This window comes from Pan paniscus, chromosome 19 (assembly GCF_029289425.2).
Source record: "Pan paniscus chromosome 19, NHGRI_mPanPan1-v2.0_pri, whole genome shotgun sequence".
Classification (NCBI taxonomy): domain Eukaryota; kingdom Metazoa; phylum Chordata; class Mammalia; order Primates; family Hominidae; genus Pan; species Pan paniscus.
In genome coordinates this window covers 36613179-36635219 of record NC_073268.2, presented here as the reverse complement: position 1 = coordinate 36635219, position 22041 = coordinate 36613179, and positions in this window count along the sequence as shown.

Below are 22041 nucleotides of genomic sequence, written 5' to 3'. Positions count from 1 at the left end.
TTAAAACATTTTAAATTGAGGGAGGAAAGAAGGACAAAAGGACAAGAGGAAGGGAAGGAAGGAGGAAACAGTATTCCTAGATGGGTATTGGCTCCTGAAGAGCCAGTGCAGAGTTGAGAGCTGTTCCAGCACATGAAGCAAGCACGGGCCCTGGAGGATACTCCGCTGGCCACCACTGATGCCCATGGGCAGGAAGCCAAGTTGGTTCACCAAGCCAGGGCTCCCTCCTCCATCACTTCATCCATGGACTGTGGTAAGAATGTGTTGTCTTGAAGTCATGCCCACACCCTGGGTGGAAATTCCGTGGTGTACTAATGTGGAATTTCCAGCAGCTTCTCTAGCACAGTACAGTTCAGAGATTGTTTTCTTTGTGTTAACATGGCCAAGGTTGAAGCAAGAAGGCTGAAGTGCGGAAAGTGCAGAAATTTGGAAAATACATGAAGGGCTGTCAAACGGCCTCCTCCTGGTCACTGTCAGAGCACCAAGGCCTGACAGGCAGGATGGCAGTGGCAAAGGCTCTAGGCCCAGACTATCTGGAATCAAATCCTGGCTTTTCTACTTGCAGACTGTAAGACCCTCCCGAGCATCATTTCCCCTGAGAACCTAACAGAATCTACCACATAGGGCTGTGGTGAGAATGAAGTGCATTAAAGTATACAATGTTTAAGCAGGGCCTGGCAGAACAAACACACAGCAGATGTTAGCTGCTCAGGCTATTGTATCTTATCTGAATTCTAATAGCTCCTTGTAAAGCAGGTTACTTTGATACTCCGAAGCTTAGGTAAATAGACTTCATAAGGGCTACCCAACGGAGTCTCTGCTACCAAGCCCAGGGTTTGGCCCACGACATCAGCATTTCTCAAACCCTATTTGAGAACCCTTAGTATCCCACCAAAATTTTAATAAATACTACTCCAAAACAGGGTTTTGTGACCAATAAGTTTGGGTAACACTGGTTTAAGTGAAATTAAGCAGGTTATTTGCTGCAGAATTTATCAGAACCTTTACAGTGCCAATGAATGTGTGGCTCTTAGATGGAGTAGCATTTCCCAAGTCATTCGACCATTAAATAATTTTCTTTTCGTAGTACACTATTAACACCTAGAGGAACATTAGGGTTGTATATAGAAAATAACTTTGGAGGTGCTATGTTACTGTATAGGACAGGCATGGTTAGAGGAAATCATCTGTTTTCAGGCCAGTCTCCATCAAAGAGAACGTCTTCGAAGTAGACTGTAGAACATACCTGGGCATGGTGGTTAAGAGGGAGATAATGAGTTGTGGAAAGAACATGAGTACTAACACCGGGATCTGAATTCAAATTCTGACTCCTCCAACTAGGGGAAGGCATTTGCTTTCGCAGAACCTCAGTTTCCTCATCTATTGGTTGGCAGACTAGCATCTACTTCATTTTGTTGATTTAAGATTTAAATGTCAGCGGCCCCAAAGTGATTGCCACATGATAGTTTCTCAGGGTCAGTTTCCTTTTTGTATCAGTCAGGATGTTTTCAGTGGCAAATAGCAGATTGCCAAACTTAAATTGGCTCAAACCAAAAAAAAAAAAGCGGGGGGAATTTATCAACGTAAGCAAACGTCCAGGTTGGGGTTTATCAGAGTTTGTGGTGTCCTTAGAGCAGGTGGGAATTCTCCCCACCAGGGAGCTTAATGCCCAGGCCTGGAAAATTCTAGACTGACAATTGTATATAGATGATCTGCAAGTGCCTTGATCCCTAGGGGTCAACACATATCCACCAAAAACAAGTCATTTGCACTTTTGCAGATCATCTTTAGTTTCCCCTTTTTCAAAAGAATTATTTTTTCAGGTGGCCGTGATGAAGCAGTCAGTCTCAAGCCACATGGGCAGGCAGCCCCAACAGCTATGAGAATTTTCAGAAGGAGTTTACAAAAGCATAGCCCAAAAGCCTACAGTTTTACTAATAGAAACTGCTGAAAGTAAAGCCTACAAAATCTCTTTGGCTTGTAGAAATATTTTAAAAACTGAAATAATTAATTATTGCATAGGGCATGGGCAATAAGAAATAGAAAGTTTAAGAAGCACAACCATGGATGTACTGTAGCAGAATAATAGCAGCTGCCACTGGTGGAAACACTGTTATAGTTCCATGTAAAACACGTAGAATTTTGACTTTTCTATTAAAGCACAATTTTAAGTGTTTTTATTAAGGTGCATTAGTTGTATGTATGCTGCTCAGTGGATTTTTTTTTTCAGTTTTTATTTCTTTTTCTCAGTCAGGGTCTCACTCTCTCACCCAGGCTGGAGTGCAGTGGCACAATCTCGGCTCACTACAGCCTTGACCTCCCAAGCTCAGGTGATCCTCCCACCTCAGGCTCCCGAGCAGCTGGGAATACAGGCATGCACCATCACACCTGACTAATTTTTGTATTTTTTGTAGAGGTGAGGTTTTGCTGTGTTACCCAGGCTGGACTTGAACTCCTGGCCTCAGCTCAGTCTTCCAAAGTGCTGTGATAACAGGCGTAAGCCTCCGCACCAGGCCAGCTCAGTGAATTTTTATGCACATACACATACACATCTATACCTACCATTCAGATCAAGATATAACACATCTCCAGCTCCCCTTCATGAATGCACCAGTTGATGAAAGTTCATTCATGCTCCTTCCTTGTCCATCCCCTGCTTCAGGAACCAGTATTCTGATTCATTTTGCCTGTTCTTGAACTTCATAAAAGTGGAATCACATAGAATGTACTCTTGTGTCTGGCTTTCTTAGCTTATTGTTACAGCCAAGAGAGGTACCATACTGCTGAATGTATTATTAATTTCTTCTTTTTCATTGCTATGTAAATTTATTTGATAGACATTAGGGTTTTGCAGACATTTTGTTGCTACCTTTTATCATAATGTCTACAAAATACTTATGCTAACATCCAATTTAGTGGTAAACTATTGAATAATTTTCTTCTGAGTTTGAAAACAAGACAAAAATATCTACTACTGTCTGAGTGCGGGTGACTCATGCCTGTAATCCCAGCACTTCAAGAGGCTGAGACAGGTGGATTGCTTGAGCCCAGGAGTTCAAGATCAGCCTAGACAACATAGCAAAACCCTGTCTCTGCAAAATAAATAAATAAATAAAATAGAAATTAGCCAGGTGTCTTGGAGTGCGCCTGTAGTGCCAGCTACTCAGGAGGCTGAGGTGGGAGAATCACTCTTGCCTGGAGGTCAAGGCTGCAGTGAGACACAGTGGTGGCTCTGCACTCCAGCCTGTTGACAGAGCAAGACTCTGTCTCAAAAAAAAAAAAAAAACATTCTACTATCAGCAGTTCTATTCAATACTTTACTAAGAGACCTGAGTTCTGGCCCTTACCCCTGCCTCTAACTACCTAGGGACCTTGAATAAGTCAATTAACCACTCTGCTTCTTAGTTTCATCATCTTTGAAAATAACTAGATAATGCTTAAGATCCCTTCTGCATATCTAAGTTCCAAGTAAATGCACCTTTTTTTAAAAATGTGATACCACAACATGGATGAATCTTGAAAACATTATTCTAAGTGAAATAAGCCAGACACAAAAGGACTTTTTCCACTTACATAAGGTATCTAGCATAGTCAAATACACAGAGACAAGCTAGATCAACTAGGAGGAAAAAAGGGAGAAGACTCAAATAACTAAAATGAGAAATGAAACATTAGTACTAATTTTACAGAAATCAAAAGATTATGACAGTGCTTTGAACAATCCTAAACCAACAAACTGGATAACCTAGATGAAACGGACAAATCCTAGAAATACATGCTACCAAGATTGAATCATGAAGAAACCAGAAAATCTAAGTAGACCTATAGTTTTAATAAGGAGATGGAATAAGTAATCAAAATAACTCCCAACAAATAAAAGCTCAGGGCCTTATGGCTTCATTGATGAATTCTACCAAACAATTGAAGGAGAATTAACACCAATCCTTCTCCAACTCTTCCAAAAAATTGAAGAGAAGGAAACACTTCCTAACTTTTTGCACGGAGCCCTAATACCACAGACACAGGCATTACAAGAAAACTGCAGACCAATACCCCTGATGAATATTGACACAAAAGTTCTTAACAAAATATTAGCAAACTGGATTTAACATCATATCTAAAAGATTATATTGAAAGAATGATCCAGAGTAATTAGGCAAGAAAAAGAAATTAAAGGTATCTAAATTGGGAAGTAAAAAGTAAAATTGTCTGTTCACAAATGGCATAATTGTATATGTAGAAAACCCCAAAGAGTCCACAAAAAAAACTGTTAGAATTAACAAAGGATTTGGCAAAATTCCAGGACACAAAATAACACAGAAAAATCAGTTGCATTTCTATACACTAAAAATGAACAATTGGAAAACAAAATTAAGAAAACAATTCCATTTACAATAGCACCAAAAAGAATAAAATACTTAGGAATTAACTGAGGGAGTGAAAGACTTATACACTGAAAACTACCAAAACATAGCTAAAAAATTAAAGAAGACACGATTAAATGAAAAGACATTCAGTGTCTTTTCACTGGATTGGAAGACTAATGCAGTTAAGATCAATGCAATTCCTATCAAAATCCCAAATGATATTTTTTGTAGAAATAGAAAAATTTATTATAAAATTCATATGAAATCCCAAAGGACCCTGAATAGTCAAAACAACTCGAAAGAGCAGAACAAAGTTGCAGGTTTCACAGACATTTTTTCCACCACTGTGTGACCTTGGGCAAGTTACTGAATCTCTCTGTTCCCAAGTTTCCTCATCTGTAGATGAGGATAACAACATCACCCACATCATAGGGCTTTTATGAATATCAAATGAGTAAGGATATGGAAAATGCCTACAACACAGACTGAAACATAGTAAGTACTATATACAGAATTGCAGCTATTATTAATTTTTTATTAACATTACTCCCTGGATGGCTGGGGGAGCCTAGAGAATTTCTGCAGAGATATCTGGCTCCCTTGTAGGTGGTTTAGCCAAGTGATACCCATTTCTGAGAAGCATATTTTTTCTAGAGTCAAGTCAAGACTTAGAGCCAAGTGCCAAGAAAGAAAATTAGCCAGAGGGCTGAATCACTTGACTCACCCGGACAGGGAAAGCCCCACATCTGCTATGCTCAGACCTGCACAGGGTGCCGCAGAATGCACCAGTTTAATAAACTGGGGAAATCGGGGAGCTTGTTTCCTGTCCTTTGACTTGACTTTGGCAGCAAGGGGACAGCCCCAGCCCTTGCTTCCCAAAGCCAACTCACGCCCTTCCATTGACCACAAAAGAGCACACTGTCCTAGAGACAAGACTGTTACTCACCACCCCTGCCATTCACCTGGCACCCTAAGAAGGAATCTGTGCCTTCCAAAAGACACACGGCTAAAAAGAATCAATCACTGAGCTGTCCCCACAAGTGGAAACTTTCTCATTAAGAAGGCTGGAAGCAGGAGATGGAGTGTCTGCATTTAATTCTGTACCCTTTCCTTGTGGGAAGCATTGGTTGTCAATCCAGAGAAGCTGGAATCTTCCCTGGGAATCGCCGACAAGAGTGATAGGGGTCACTGTGATTCTAAACACTCCCTACAGGCATTTGCAATGCAGTTCTCACAGCTGATTGCAAAAGTACCAGAAGAGAGAAGGCAAGAAAACAAGGTAATTGAATTCCCCGGCAAATGTGAATTAAGAAAAGTTGCCTTTGTATACAAGGTTAAACATTGGAACTGGGCCAGCTTGTCAGCTGGTTCAGGAGGGCAAGCCCAGGGCCAGGACATTTGCCTTTGAGCACAGGCCACTTGTACAGGTCTGGCTGTTTGCCACCATCCCAGCAGGACCACATTCCAGGTGGAAATGCCAAAATGTGCACACTGAGAATTTCCAACAGCTGAAGCTCCTCTTCAGGCCGTGAAGTCAGTGCTAGTCCTTGTAGCAACTCTAGCCAAGATCACCCTGGTTTTTTTACTTTCTCTCTTGAGAGCAGCACATAGAGGTAAATACAGTATTGAGCAACTAGTGGAAATAGAAGGCATGGGGGTTTTCTGGTGTCTGACTCAAGCTGGCTTGTTTGTGTTACCTGTATCAGCCGTGACTCTCAAATCCATCTTTCTGAAACTCAAGTCATTGTGAGCAACCACCTCTCATCCCTGAACCAAAGTCAAAAATAAATGTGACATGGGATAAGGCATTGACGCGGGAGCTTAATTATAAATTGACTGCTCTCCCGAGAAGACACATCACTGATTCGAGCTTTCATGATTTCATGGTGAGACCTAAACCATTTTTGCTTCTGCAAAACCGCAGTCAAAGACATCTCGGAACAAGTTACCCCAAGTCTCTTACATGAGGATCTACGAAATCTAATTTTCCAGAAATGTAATGCCAAGTGAATGTTTGCTTCTCCAAACAAAAATGCTGCTTGTCAACAAGCAAACAAACAAAATGCTGATGCTGCTACTTCTTGTTTTTGTTCTTACTCTTCCTTGAAAATCAGGTGATTAAATTTACATGGTCCACCATTTCTCTTTTTGCCTTGAGTGCTAGGAAGCTCAGAGTCAAATTTCATGCTCAAACTATTTATCCACATTCCTGATAGAATATTTCCCACTTTGCCATTATGAGGCTTCCAGTCTCTTTTTAAATGCTTCATGGTCACCATATTTTAAGTTGTAAAACCCCATGTCCTTTTTAAATAAAGAGGCAGAATAAAATTAATTACTTAACTGGTTTAATCACTTAAACCTGACTTGGGGTTAAGCTCCAACCATGCTACTTAAAATAGAATTGAGCGCCTAATGCTCCTGAGACCTTGGTAACAGCTATTGTTCAGAAAGGATTGGCTCTGGGTAGGGTTTGGGTTACTGATTTGAATCTGTTTTCTTGGAACTGATTTGAATTGATTGGTGAGGCTGAGGGACGGTCACTTCCTACACTCCTTTATTTGAAAGGATTATGTTTTTGTATTATAGCCAGGGAGGCAGGCAGGTGCAGTGACTCAAAATAATCTTCCTTGCTCTCAGCAAAGCACTTCACACGGCTACATACATCCATGTTCTTATCTTTCAGCCAAATTGTTACAACAAATACCAGCCCTGCAAAAATCTCAACAGAACAAAAGATCCCCAAGTCCTGGGAATTAAAAGAGATCCACTTATTAGAACAACTGTTCTCCTGCTTTGTTAACTAACAAAGCAGCAGAACAATTACAATACTTGGATTGCACTCAGGATTGGTTAAAACAGGTTTACACCTGGTTTATGAAATAAGTAAACATGGGTCGTGTTGACAATGTTATGTTAGGGCCCACTATTTGCAAAATCAATCAATTGCCATCTATTCAGTTAGAACCCTGGATTAGTTGGAATTGTGCAAGTTGCTGGTACCAAAATGGAGTCTCTTATGTCAAAACTCTAATAAGATGGAGTTGGGGGCATGAAAGAAGGAGCTCTCATATGCATATCTGTACCCTGTCTTATCACAAGAAATTCCCACACATCCCACATGCCCCACTTGTCCCACATAGCATACATGCCCTGCATGTACCCTATAACAGCTTATCAGAAGAACTTTCTCAATATTGCAGTATTTTAGGTAAGCTGGCTACACCAGGACACTTAGCTGGCAATGGCTGTCACCACCAATGAACAAATGCCAACTCTTGTCATGAGCTTCTGCGATCTATGGACTTTATTTCAAAGCAATTTATGTGGACTTCCTTTTGTCTTTCAAAGACTCTCCTTTGTCAATTTCTGTATGTCACTTCCCTCCTTTTTGGTCTATGAATTTGTTCTGACCATGAGGCATCCCTGGAGTCTCTTTGAATCTGGTGTGATTCTGGGGACTGCCCAATTTGCGAATCATTCATTGCTCAATTAAACTCCTTTAAATTTAATTCGGCTAAAGTTTTTCTTTTAACACGACTCAACCAAGGGTTGCATGAGGTCTCCGAAGAGGTGAAAATCAGTGCTCACAAGATCCAGAATCACCCTCAAGACAGCTCAAAGAAAGAAAAATTTTGCTAGCTACAAATGGAGTACAAGCCACATTTCTGTTTGGCCATATTCTCTAGAATCTCAGCTGAGAATCTAAACACGAAGACCCCCAAAGTCCATATGCCTCTAAGATGGAAGAGGGCAGGAAATCAAAAGCGGTTCCTGGAAAGGAAAAGAATCAGTAAGTTGCAAAAGTCACATGAATATCAAATCAATAAGACTTGTTCTGTAATTTTCCACTGGGTTCTTCCTGCCCACTGCACAAATAAAGACCACAGCATTGCAGCAAAGAAAGAGTTTAATTGACATGAGGCTGGCCATGCCATGCAGGAGATTGAGTTAGCACTCAAATCAATCTCATCTCAGGCTAGTAGGTTAGGGGATTTTCAAAGGCTCTTGAGCTGAGTTGCTTCTGGGTGGGGCCACAGGAATGGAGTTGGCAGGTCTAGGTGGAGCCATGGATAGAAGACATGCAAAAAGCCTGAAAAGATATATAAAAAGGCCAATCTTAGGTTCTACAATAGTGATGCTATTTGCAGGACCCCTGGAATAATGGCTGGCAATCATTTATGTCTATGCCTTAGCAGAATTTGGGCTTCTCTCCTCCCCCTAGCCTGAGGGTCTCTTATTAGCTTTACAAAGGTGGTTGAACTCTGGGGAAGGCCTATAACCTAAATGTCTTCCAAAGTTAGCTAGGCCTAAGCCCAGGAATGATTAAAGGAAATGAAAGAGGAGGGTGGGTTAGATCAGATCTCTTTCACTGTCATAATTTTCTCATTGATATAATTTTTGCAAAGGTGGTTTCAGTTCCCTGACTGAACCCAAGCTGCTGTAGTGAAATGGTGGAACTTTAGCTGCTAGACTACAGTATGGAATGATCTTTGCTGTTATTCCTGGAGAAGATCTAAGTCATGTAGTTTTTAGCTTGCAATATTTTTTAACTTTGTTTTAGGTTATATTTTTGTTCTTTAATTTAGTCAAGAGAATTCTGAAGGCTAGCCATGACGCTATTGCATTTCCTTTTTAAATTTTGATTTTCCCATCAACTGTTTAGAAAAAGAGATCTCTAAAATTATTTTTTGAATTTAGGAGTCCAATTTAAAGGACCCCTTTTCAGGCCATTTTCCTCCAGAGTCTAAAGAATATTATAGCCAAGCAGTACTACAATTAAAAAAAAAAACAAAAAAAAACCTTTTTCTTTTTCATGGGCTGAAAGTTAAAAATGGCCCAGTTCTACAGAATACACCCTAATGGGCTGCAAGGTAGAACAGAGCTTGTGTTTCCCATTTTAGATGACAAAACCATAGGTGATGAAAACCTTGCTGCCTCAGCCAGGCTTCAGATAGAGTTTCAAGCAAGTCTGTTTTCAGCAAGTCAAAACCAAATATGGTTTCTCAAGTTCTGGATCCCTTCAGCTCTCTAGTGAGTATCCCCAATCAAACCAAATACTCTAAGAAAGCAGGGCCCAGGGCCTTGCCAAAGCAAAGTCAGATGTCCTGCCAAAGCAGAACCCAGTGTCCAAAGAAAAAAATACCTTGGGGCTGTTGCCCACAAACCTACCACTTACGAAGGACATCTTCCAAGCCCAGTGCCTTATTTTTAATGCTACAAAAGTAAAAATGCCATGGCCCGTGACACCTGGTCAAGCATAAAATGCATGGATCCATCCCTGAGCAAAATAATTCAGCCAACTGCCGGACAGGGTCCAAGGGTGGCTGCAGCCAGGGGCTGGTGTGCCATGGGCAAGGCCACCAGTTGGGACTTTCGCCCCTTTGTAGTTGCCAACTAATTGTTACTGAATCCACTTGGGATCCACTGACCACTCACCTGGCACAGTAAGTCCAAACATCTACACCAAGGTTTGCAGTGGGAGAAAGGAGGATGTTTATTTGCGAGTGCCCAGCAAGGAGAATCCAGCAGCTCATGCTTAAGACCTGGCTTCCCCGATGGCTTGTTAAGGGTTTTTTAAAGCAGGGAGGCAGAGGTTACAGGCACAACTACATATTAATACATGGAGGCTATATATTGCTTTGACCTAAAAAGGGGGGATGTCTCAAAGCATTCAAAGATTCAAAGATTTTCTGATTTGCAATTGGTTAAGGAAGCAAAGCTTTGTCTAAAAATTTGGGGTCAGTAGAAAAGAATGTAAGCTCTGGTTTGTGGGTATGATTTCCTCCAGGTCCCTCAGGAAGAACTTCAGAAGAAAGAGGAGTGGTCAGAGTTCAATCCACAGTTCCCCCTTATCTGAGGCCTGTGTGCTAGTGGATCCATTTGGTAGGGGTCCAGGTACCTGAAAAACAACTCAGAGAAACGTATGTTAAGACGTTATCGTTAGGGGTAAAGGGATAAATATAATGTTCTACAGGGAACATCTTGTGACTCTAACTTCCTTGGTTATAGTTTTAAGCTACTATTACCTTCTTAATGATCAGGTCACTCATTTTCTTCTCAGGGCTAGCTAGGTGCCTGGAGTTTTCCTTGAAGAAACTCTTTTCCTTTATTTCCATGTTGTAGGGAGGGGCCTACAGGCTCCTATGAGGGGTCCCTGCTCTATCTCAGTCCTTGCCCTAAAGAATCTTACATAATTGTTCTTATTGCTTCTTTTTGGAGGTGGCAGGGATTATATCTCTGAATCTCACAAAAGCACTGGTGCTGCTTTTCCAATAGCGCTTTGCTTTGCTTCTGAGCTGTTTCGATTTGTTTGTTGTTGGTTTTCATTATGTATTCTGGGAGCCAATGACTTGGCTGGGCACTTGAAATCCTACATTTGAACTCCTGGCAGCTCCCTGTCTGTTTTCACACAAATGGACTTGCTGGGATCAGTAGTGAGACACCTCTGGTCTTAATACCTGCAGCATTGCAGGTCTGGGTGTGGTCATAGCCATCTTGGCATCCAAGTGCAATGCATTACTCATGTTTGTGGTGATGCTGTAGACAAACCTACCGTGCTGCAGTTGTACAAAAATATCTCACAGACAGTTATGTAAGGTATATAATACTTGATAATGATAATACAATGACTATGTTACTGGTTTGTGTATTTCCTATACATATGTAAACAAATAACTATCATTTTTATTGACTATGTGAATATGACAATATACTTTTTACTGTTATTTCAGAGTATACTCCTTGTACTTATTTTTTTAAGCGAACTATAAAATAGCCTCAGGCAGGTCCTTCAGGAGGTATTCCAGAGGAAGGTATGTTATCACAGGAGATGACAGCTCCATGCACATTGTTCCCCCAAAGACCTTCCAGTGGGACAAGATGTGGAGATGGAAGGCAGTTGTGATATTGATGATCCTGACACTGTGTAGGCCTAAGCTAATGTGTGGTGTGCCTTAGTTTCTAACAAAACAGTTTAAAAAGTAAAAAAAAAAAACAAGAATTAACAAAAAAAGCTTATAAGAATAGAGACAAAATATTTTTGTATAGCTGTGCAATGTATTTGTGTTTTAAGCTGTGTTATTATGAGTCAAAAAGTTTTTTAAAAATTAAAAAGTTTATAAAGTAAAAAAGTTATAGTAAGCCAAGGTTATTATTGAAGAAACGAATTTTAAATGAATTTAGTGTCATCTAAATGTACAGTAAATCTACAGTAGTGTACAATAATATCCTAGGCCTTCATCTTTACTCACCACTCACCTACTGATTCACCCAGAGCAACTTCCAGTCCTGCAAGCTCCATTCATGGTACGTGCCCTCTACAGGTATACCTTTGAAAAAAACTTTTGTACTGTATTTTTTACTGTGCCTTTTCTATGTTTAGATATGCAAATGCTTACCATTGTGTTACAGTTACTTACAGTATTCAGTACAGTCACATGCTGTACAGGTTTGTAGCCTAGGAGCAATAGGCTGTACCATATAGCCAAGGTATGCTGTAGGCTATACCATCTAGGTTTATGTAAGTACACTCAATGATATTTGCACAATAATGAAATCACCTCATGATGCATTTCTCAGAACATATCTGATATGGTTTGGCTGTGTCCCCACCCAAGTCCCATCTTGAATTGTAGCTCCCATAATCCCCACATGTTGCGGGAGAAAACCAGTGGGAGGTAACTGAATCATGGGGTAGGTTTTTTCCATGCTGTTCCCCTTATAGTGAATAGTCTCACAAGATCTGATGGTTCTATAAAGGGCAGTTCCCCTGCACATGCTCTCTTGCCTGCTGCCATGTAAGATGTGCCTTTGCTCCTCCTTCACTTTCTGCTATGACTGTGAGGCCTCCCCAGCCATGTGGAACTGTGAGTTCATTAAGCCTCTTTTTCTTTATAAATTACCCAGTCTGGGGTATAACTTCATTATCAGTGTGAGAATGGATGAATACAATATCCCTGCCATTAAGTGACCCATGATTGTACATAGTTCCTTTTTAGCTTAAGAGAGAAGGCCAAACAAACAAGAAGTTCTTACAATGCTTCAAATGCACAAATAATTTAAACAAGTTCTTGTAAATGTTTTTCTCCTGAATCAAAGGAATTTACAGAGAAAAGGAATTTATGGTGGGTTTAAATAACTTTAACTTTGCTCTGATTTCAGCTTTTAAAAATCTTGCTAAGGGAAGATTTTTAGACAAAGCTGGAATTTCCCTTGAAGGAACTCTTTCCCTTTATTTCCACGTTGTGGTGTGGGGCCTGCAGGCTCCTATGAGGGGTCTGCTAAGGGAGTCTCTAATGTTAGCCATTATACTCCTTTGTATCCTTTTTTTTTTTTTTCCAATTAGTCACTTAAATTTTTTATTTGCTGTCTGTAAGAAGTCTTTTTAAAGAGACAATAAAAAATTTTGAAATCTTCTTAGAAGCTTCTGCACATCAATAGACACCTCTGGATAGCCTAATTTGGGAGCCCTAATTTTTAAATGTACTTCTTAAAGTGTGGTGTTTTTCATATGGAACATTCTAGATAATAGCCATTATATTTTAAAACTATCTTTGCTGTAATTTGCCCATTGGTTTAAAAATGTGCACGAGAAAGGGCCACAATGTTTGAACATGTAGTCAGCTGGAGTCCCTAAAGAAGGACTATCTCTTCAAGCTTTAGAATTTGGGGATTCCATTCTCCTTCTTATTAAGTTCCCAAGAGCAAAAGGAAAAACTTTATAAATATACTCACCACAAATGTGGTGCAATCCACATTTCTGTCCAGCCATTTTCTTGGGGGCTGCCAACCTTTTGATCGGGCACCTGCAGAGGCAGGCCTAATAAGCTGTATGCCCCGGTAGATAGAAAGCCAAAACAGTGTTGACCTGTGCCCCTGATTATGTTATTTTGCCCTTGGAAGATGTTCAGAAATAAGAAAAATCTAACTCACCAAAACTGTGAGCCAGACATGCAGGTCAAACTAGAAGGATGATGACCCTTAGGCTTTTATAGAACCAGATATTGAATAAAGTTAGCCGAAATTCAGGAGCAACCAAAATTCAAGAGGAGACTGACCAGGGCAAAGCGACAACTCATGGAAGTGGGGAGTGCAAGTGGCTTGGCGGGTACAGCACATAGTCCTGGGGGCCACCAATCTGTCTGAGGTGAAGCTTGCTTTGGATTCCACTTTTGACATCATTGTATATAAACCTAAAATTAAACTCAAAGGGATAGGCTCTCCAGAACAAATGTGTTTATTTGGGAATAGTGAGGGGTTGCAAGCTCAGGATATGTGGGCTATGATTGATCATAAACATATCCAGGAGTATTGGGGCAAAGGAGAGTCTTTGAAAGACAAAAAGAAGTCCACATAAATTGCTTTGAAACAAAGTCCATAGATCGCAGAAGCTCATGACAAGAGTTGGCATTTGTTCATTGGTGGTGACAGCCATTGCCAGCTAAGTGTCCTGGTGTAGCCAGCTTACCTAAAATACAGCAATATTGAGAAAGTTCTTCTGATAAGCTGTTATAGGGTACATGCAGGGCATGTATGCTATGTGGGACAAGTGGGGCATGTGGGATGTGTGGGAATTTCTTGTGATAAGACAGGGTACAGATATGCATATGAGAGCTCCTTCTTTCATGCCCCCAACTCCATCTTATTAGAGTTTTGACATAAGAGACTCCATTTTGGTACCAGCAACTTGCACAATTCCAACTAATCCAGGGTTCTAACTGAATAGATGGCAATTGATTGATTTTGCAAATAGTGGGCCCTAACATAACATTGTCAACACGACCCATGTTTACTTATTTCATAAACCAGGTGTAAACCTGTTTTAACCAATCCTGAGTGCAATCCAAGTATTGTAATTGTTCTGCTGCTTTGTTAGTTAACAAAGCAGGAGAACAGTTGTTCTAATAAGTGGATCTCTTTTAATTCCCAGGACTTGGGGATCTTTTGTTCTGTTGAGATTTTTGCAGGGCTGGTATTTGTTGTAACAATTTGGCTGAAAGATAAGAACATGGATGTATGTAGCCGTGTGAAGTGCTTTGCTGAGAGCAAGGAAGATTATTTTGAGTCACTGCACCTGCCTGCCTCCCTGGCTATAATACAAAAACATAATCCTTTCAAATAAAGGAGTGTAGGAAGTGACCGTCCCTCAGCCTCACCAATCAATTCAAATCAGTTCCAAGAAAACAGATTCAAATCAGTAACCCAAACCCTACCCAGAGCCAATCCTTTCTGAACAATAGCTGTTACCAAGGTCTCAGGAGCATTAGGCGCTCAATTCTATTTTAAGTAGCATGGTTGGAGCTTAACCCCAAGTCAGGTTTAAGTGATTAAACCAGTTAAGTAATTAATTTTATTCTGCCTCTTTATTTAAAAAGGACATGGGGTTTTACAACTTAAAATATGGTGACCATGAAGCATTTAAAAAGAGACTGGAAGCCTCATAATGGCAAAGTGGGAAATATTCTATCAGGAATGTGGATAAATAGTTTGAGCATGAAATTTGACTCTGAGCTTCCTAGCACTCAAGGCAAAAAGAGAAATGGTGGACCATGTAAATTTAATCACCTGATTTTCAAGGAAGAGTAAGAACAAAAACAAGAAGTAGCAGCATCAGCATTTTGTTTGTTTGCTTGTTGACAAGCAGCATTTTTGTTTGGAGAAGCAAACATTCACTTGGCATTACATTTCTGGAAAATTAGATTTCGTAGATCCTCATGTAAGAGACTTGGGGTAACTTGTTCCGAGATGTCTTTGACTGCGGTTTTGCAGAAGCAAAAATGGTTTAGGTCTCACCATGAAATCATGAAAGCTCGAATCAGTGATGTGTCTTCTCGGGAGAGCAGTCAATTTATAATTAAGCTCCCGCGTCAATGCCTTATCCCAAGTCACATTTATTTTTGACTTTGGTTCAGGGATGAGAGGTGGTTGCTCACAATGACTTGAGTTTCAGAAAGATGGATTTGAGAGTCACGGCTGATACAGGTAACACAAACAAGCCAGCTTGAGTCAGACACCAGAAAACCCCCATGCCTTCTATTTCCACTAGTTGCTCAATACTGTATTTACCTCTATGTGCTGCTCTCAAGAGAGAAAGTAAAAAAACCAGGGTGATCTTGGCTAGAGTTGCTACAAGGACTAGCACTGACTTCACGGCCTGAAGAGGAGCTTCAGCTGTTGGAAATTCTCAGTGTGCACATTTTGGCATTTCCACCTGGAATGTGGTCCTGCTGGGATGGTGGCAAACAGCCAGACCTGTACAAGTGGCCTGTGCTCAAAGGCAAATGTCCTGGCCCTGGGCTTGCCCTCCTGAACCAGCTGACAAGCTGGCCCAGTTCCAATGTTTAACCTTGTATACAAAGGCAACTTTTCTTAATTCACATTTGCCGGGGAATTCAATTACCTTGTTTTCTTGCCTTCTCTCTTCTGGTACTTTTGCAACCAGCTGTGAGAACTGCATTGCAAATGCCTGTAGGGAGTGTTTAGAATCGCAGTGACCCCTATCACTCTTGTCGGCGATTCCCAGGGAAGATTCCAGCTTCTCTGGATTGACAACCAATGCTTCCCACAAGGAAAGGGTACAGAATTAAATGCAGACACTCCATCTCCTGCTTCCAGCCTTCTTAATGAGAAAGTTTCCACTTGTGGGGACAGCTCAGTGATTGATTCTTTTTAGCCGTGTGTCTTTTGGAAGGCACAGATTCCTTCTTAGGGTGCCAGGTGAATGGCAGGGGTGGTGAGTAACAGTCTTGTCTCTAGGACAGTGTGCTCTTTTGTGGTCAATGGAAGGGCGTGAGTTGGCTTTGGGAAGCAAGGGCTGGGGCTGTCCCCTTGCTGCCAAAGTCAAGTCAAAGGACAGGAAACAAGCTCCCCGATTTCCCCAGTTTATTAAACTGGTGCATTCTGCGGCACCCTGTGCAGGTCTGAGCATAGCAGATGTGGGGCTTTCCCTGTCCGGGTGAGTCAAGTGATTCAGCCCTCTGGCTAATTTTCTTTCTTGGCACTTGGCTCTAAGTCTTGACTTGACTCTAGAAAAAATATGTTTCTCAGAAATGGGTATCACTTGGCTAAACCACCTACAAGGGAGCCAGATATCTCTGCAGAAATTCTCTAGGCTCCCCCAGCCATCCAAGGAGTAACATTAATAAAAAAAAAGAAAACCTGTAACCTAGTTTAATAGGCAGACAAGATTGAAAACCTGACTTAGGAATATGCACCTGTAACAGTAGCTGAGTCTTGGCCAATCCCAACAGCCATACTGCAACCACTCAAGTGTTCAAACTGTGTTCAAATAAGGTAAACACCAACCTGTAACCAATCCAACTGTTTTTTTACCTCATTCCCAATTTCCACAAGGACTCAAATAGAGAAGTACGGAGTCCTCTCAGACCATATTTAGTTTGCTTTAACAGTCATAACCCTGGTTAAGGCCTATTAGTTTCACAGGGAAGGCTATCTTTGGAAAAAATTTCAAAAACCAGAAATATCAGTGGTTCACCCCACTAAAATCTGGTAATAAGAGATGTGAAATTTTTTTAAAAGAGCTTTATAATCAAAAGTCAACATAATTAAAACAGAATTTAGGCTATTTGTGTGTGTGTGTGTGTGTGTGTGTGTGTGTGTGTGTGTGTGTGTATTTCAAGACCTCTGTTCTCTCTATATAAAAATTTCTCCATCAACTAAATTCATTTCGTCTTGAACTCCTGCTAGCCTTATGCACTCCCTCTGTCTGTCTCTCCATTCACTTCTGTTGGCCCCTCCTTCCTCTTGCCATCCTTGATGCCACATGAGAGGACCAGAAAAATACGTTCTAACAGCCTGGGATCCCTTAAGGAAAACAGAAAAGATGCCATGAACTACTCTTTTGAGAGGAACCTCTGTTTTTCCTCAGGGAATCCCAAGAGTTGTAAATATACAGAGGCCTCGCCTCCCAGACCTAAAATTCTGTTCTCTTTTGTATTCTATTACCTTATCTCTTGGTTTTTGAGGTGCCAGAAATTACTCTATATTATGAAAAAAATTCCCTTATAAGATCCTGTGGTAAATTCCTGCAATTTTATGTTGCTTGATATCCATTTTTAGTTTTCCTGCAGCACAGCCTAAACTCCTTCTTAAAGTTGAATAAATTCTTGCTCTCTCTATCTTTTGAGACATGGATGGCTACACCTTGCTTCCACTGGGGCTCCATGATGACTTGAACCATTTGGGACAAATGGATTTTCATTCGTTCCACTTACAGCAACATAAATTGAATCCAGCTATCCTTTTAACTTTAGCCAGTCTCATGGCCAGAGTTTTAAAATCAAGACTGTAGTGTCTTTGTTTATGCCTGTTTGGATCTTTATTATGCGCATGTGTATGACCTTGTATGTTGCCTATGATACCAAATTGGCTTGTAAATAAAGGAGTACTTATAAATTAAATGAATAAGTCCAAATGCTTTTCAGGTTCCCATGATTTTAATAATCTTTAGTAAATAAAGATAGTTTTGAAATTGTTGGTAAAACAAAACAAAAGTGTTTTCAGAATTTAATGTAGACATTTCTGCCCAGATCTATTGATCAGATACTGTCTCTGCAAGATGTTTTAAGGTCATAAAACTATTGCTTCTGTAGTCCTTTCGATACTTGTTTCACTTGTCTATAAACTTATGTATGTCTTTAGATTTGAGCCTTCGGGCCATGATGAGGCCTAGATCCAGGAAAAGTCCTTTGTCCTGGGGTCTACATCTGAAACATTAAAATTGCTTATTTCCTGTGCCTTTCATTGAAAATAAGGGTTATTAAGAATTAACATTGTAATTAATATATGCAATGAAGACTACTAGAGATGAGAAAAGCAATTCTATATGCAAAGGATTTTTTTTTAAAAAGGATGTGAGGGGTGTTTTGTTTTGTTTTTTGAGACAAGGTCTCACTCTGTCAGCAAGCCTGGAGTGCAGTGGTGCAATCATGGCTCACTGTAGCCTCAACCTCTTGGGTTCAAGTGATCCTCCCACTTCAGCCTCCCAAGTAGCTGGGACCACAGGTGTGCACCACCATGCCCAGCTACTTTTTAAATTTTTTCATAGAGATGGGGGTCTCACTATATTTCCCAGGCTGGTCTTGAACTCCTGAGCTCAAGGGATCCTCCTGCCTCAGCCTCCCAAAGTGCTGGGATTACAGGCGTGAGCCACTGCACCTGGCTATATGATTGTTTTTGATTTGGTTATAAAAGGTGTAGGAATGTGGTTTTTGTTAAAGGGAAAGTAAAATGGAAAGAAAGTTTAAGAGACAAAGTAATTTTTCTTTCACATGAGATACAACTTTGTGTGGTCAAAATGATGACAGAGAAAAGAAAGTAAATTTTTGTCCTAAGGTAAAATGATAGGACAAAACTGAAGGTTTAAGCAAGTTGTAGAAAAAGATTTATGAAAGATTAATCATGTGAAAGGAGCTTTGTGTATGATCAAGTTGACTAAAATTAAAAGGGGATGATTTAATTTTTTCAAAAATTAAACATTAATATGAAAAGCACACTAATGCAGGGTCAGAGTCTGGGCCTCTGTGTCAGAATGGCAAAGTTTTCTTGGAGCATTGAACTTCTCTTTAATAAACAATTATAAAAGGTTATAAAAGGGTAATAAAAATCTTACCTTGTGTGGTAAAAATTAACTGAAATTGGGTGGATTTGTTTATAAGGTTTTATTAAAATTATCTTTAGCATTAATAATATGCTAATGAAAAGGTAAAACTTGGCTTTCTCTTTTAATAAGATTTTCATGTAATATTAATAAAACATAATAACAGATTATGTTTACCCTTAGAATAAGCTCCAAAAATAAAACAGGCAAAAGAGAAAGAGACACATTCAGCTGGCATTATGCTGTCTTTATTAGGTCTTATGATTATTCGGAAAACTGAGTCTCCTCCCTATGAAAGAGTAAATTTTGCTTTTCAAAATCCTTGAATTATCACTTTGGCTAAATGAATGACTATTGCTTTACAGTTACCTGTGATCCTATTTTGTGATATCAAGTGTTTTAAACCTCTAATATCTGACAAACATTCCAAAATTAAATTTCAAATTCTTGATTCGGTCTTTTTGACCTCAAACTAATTTTTTTATATTAGGACCCCTGGAAGTCCAGGAAAGACATATTGGGTTTACTTGGTATATTAAAATCATACAGGAAACATTGTGAAATATAAAAATGGTATTTAACTTTGTTTGGGTTGTATTTGCATAAATGTGTTATTAATATGTGTTCTAAAATTATATGAGATTCTTAAAATTCTGATGCCTTAATATGTTATCAGCAATGATGATAATTATGTTAAATTCTTATATGTCACAGACTCTTGTCAATTGCATCTTTAATCATAGCTTTTCCATGACTTGCTATCTATAACTTCTCAAAAAGTGATTTCTTCTTTGAAGAAGTTTATGGAAAGGATTCTAACAAATACTCTTGAATACAGGTTTCTGATAACTTTGGAAATGGTACCATTGACTAGGAAACAACAAAAACAAAAACAAACAAACGAAAAACCTCCAGAACTCTAATTAAAAAGCTGATGTATTCATGAGGATTGCTAGCTCAACATCAAACAGAACAAGAGTTAATTATATGGAGCTAAACTAATAGATAACTGGAACCATTTTTTTACTTTATTGTTTGAAACATTGCTGATTTTTTTTGTTTTATTTTCTTGAGTCAAGAAAACTTTTTCTTTTGAGCTATTTGTAGCTTTGAACAATTGATTAAACTCTTGTAAGCAAAACTTGAAGCATGTTTCTCTCTACCTAATTTTTCCAAAATTTGGAAACCGTTAGTGAGTATTCTTAGTTTATAGCAATATAGTTATTTTCATAAGTTTAATAGGAATCTGGGCGGGGCACGGTGGCTCACGCCTGTAATCCCAGCATTTTGGGAGGCCGAGGCAGGCGGACCATGAGGTCAGGAGATCAAGACCATCCTGGCTAACACGGTGAAACCTCGTCTCTACTAAAAAATACAAAAAAAATTAGCCGGGCGTGGTGGCGGGCGCGTGTAGTCCCAGCTACTCTGGAGGGTGAGGCAGGAGAATGGTGTGAACCCGGGAGGCGGAGCTTGCAGTGAGCCGAGATCACACCACTGCATTCTAGCCCGGGCGACAGAGCGAGAACTCCGTCTGAAAAAAAATAAAAATAAAAATAAAAATAAGAAGTTTTCTTTTGTAACAGGACACAATTGGAGACCCTATTTTACCAAGGCTTTGATTGGAAATGCATATTTTCACATATGACCAGACTGCTTTGAGGAACTGAAGTTAACTTTATAGAGCCAACAAAAAGTCCCTGGGAAAAATTGTCTGCACAATTCCCTCACAAAGTTTCTGACCCTGTGGTAAGTAAAGTATGTAACTTTCTGACAGCCCAAGAACCTCAGGATATTTTGGGACCTCAAGAAGAGAGGAATTAATGCAATTCATACAGGTATCTGCAGGCACAGATAAATCCTTGACTTGGCTTTAGAGGCTTTTAAAAAGTCTAATCTGATATTCCTTATGAAAAAATATTCCAGCAAAGCCAACTTTAAAAGAGCTTATATAGTCAATAACTATTTTCACTGCACGTTATGCAAATAATCAGGCCAAAAATAAGAAGACTAAAACTTATTTTACAAATAAATTGGTCCTGCTGTGGTTTGTCTTTGATAGAAATGGGGGATAGAGAGAGAAAAATTTCTTCCATTTTCCTGACTTGGACTCAATGAAATTGCTACTACCTTTTTCTTGAGCTGAAATTCATGCCTTGTGATGTTTTGAGCCTAATATCTAGATGACCCAACAGACTGCCCTCCAGACTGTAAGACAGCTGGTTTAAGGTCAGTTTCATCCTCGATGGACAGGACCATATGATGTGCTGTTGATGACTCATTCCTCAGTAAAATTAAGAAGAGTCAAACTGTAGATCCACTATTCCTGGGCAAACCTGGTTCCCCAAGAGTTTCCTAACCCTATCCATCAGAATGTGACAGAAAACAGGAACCACACCTTAAAAACATCACGGTCCTGGTCGTCTAAATTTGGAATGCTGGCACGCCCCGAAGACTGACTTCTCCAGGTGGACTAGTGAACCCTGACAGATCTCATGTTGCTGTTCAGAAGACAGACGCCTAACAATACTCAATAAGAGATACAGACATAAACCATTCCTTGTCATCATTTATTTTGTCTATCAACTACTGACTAAGCAGATTCTGTGTGCTGCCCTAGGGTCTTAATTACTTCAAGTGCTCATATTGACCCATAAACATGATTACCTTTTTGTTACGTTTCCTTGTGGACTTTGAGCCCCCTAGATTAAAAGGATAATTATGTAACTTGGATTTCTCGAACACTAGCAAAGACAAATAATCTGGAGATATGTTATCTGACCTGGCTAATAGAATAACAGTACAACAGTTCACTATATTGTCATAATCTGACAATTTATTATTTTAGTATTCTCCTCTTTTGGTTGCCTCATTATAAAGTCTGCTTTGATTTTGCCTCTTCAGATGAGCCGGGCCCTCAAGTATACCTCCTTAGAGGCCTGCTCTCTGAACACATTGGAAGTCCCTATCTTAGTGTGTCCGGAATCGGTTCCTTCCGGTGAGTTCTTGGTCTCACTGACTTCAAGAATGAAGCCACGGACCCTCGCAGTGAGTGTT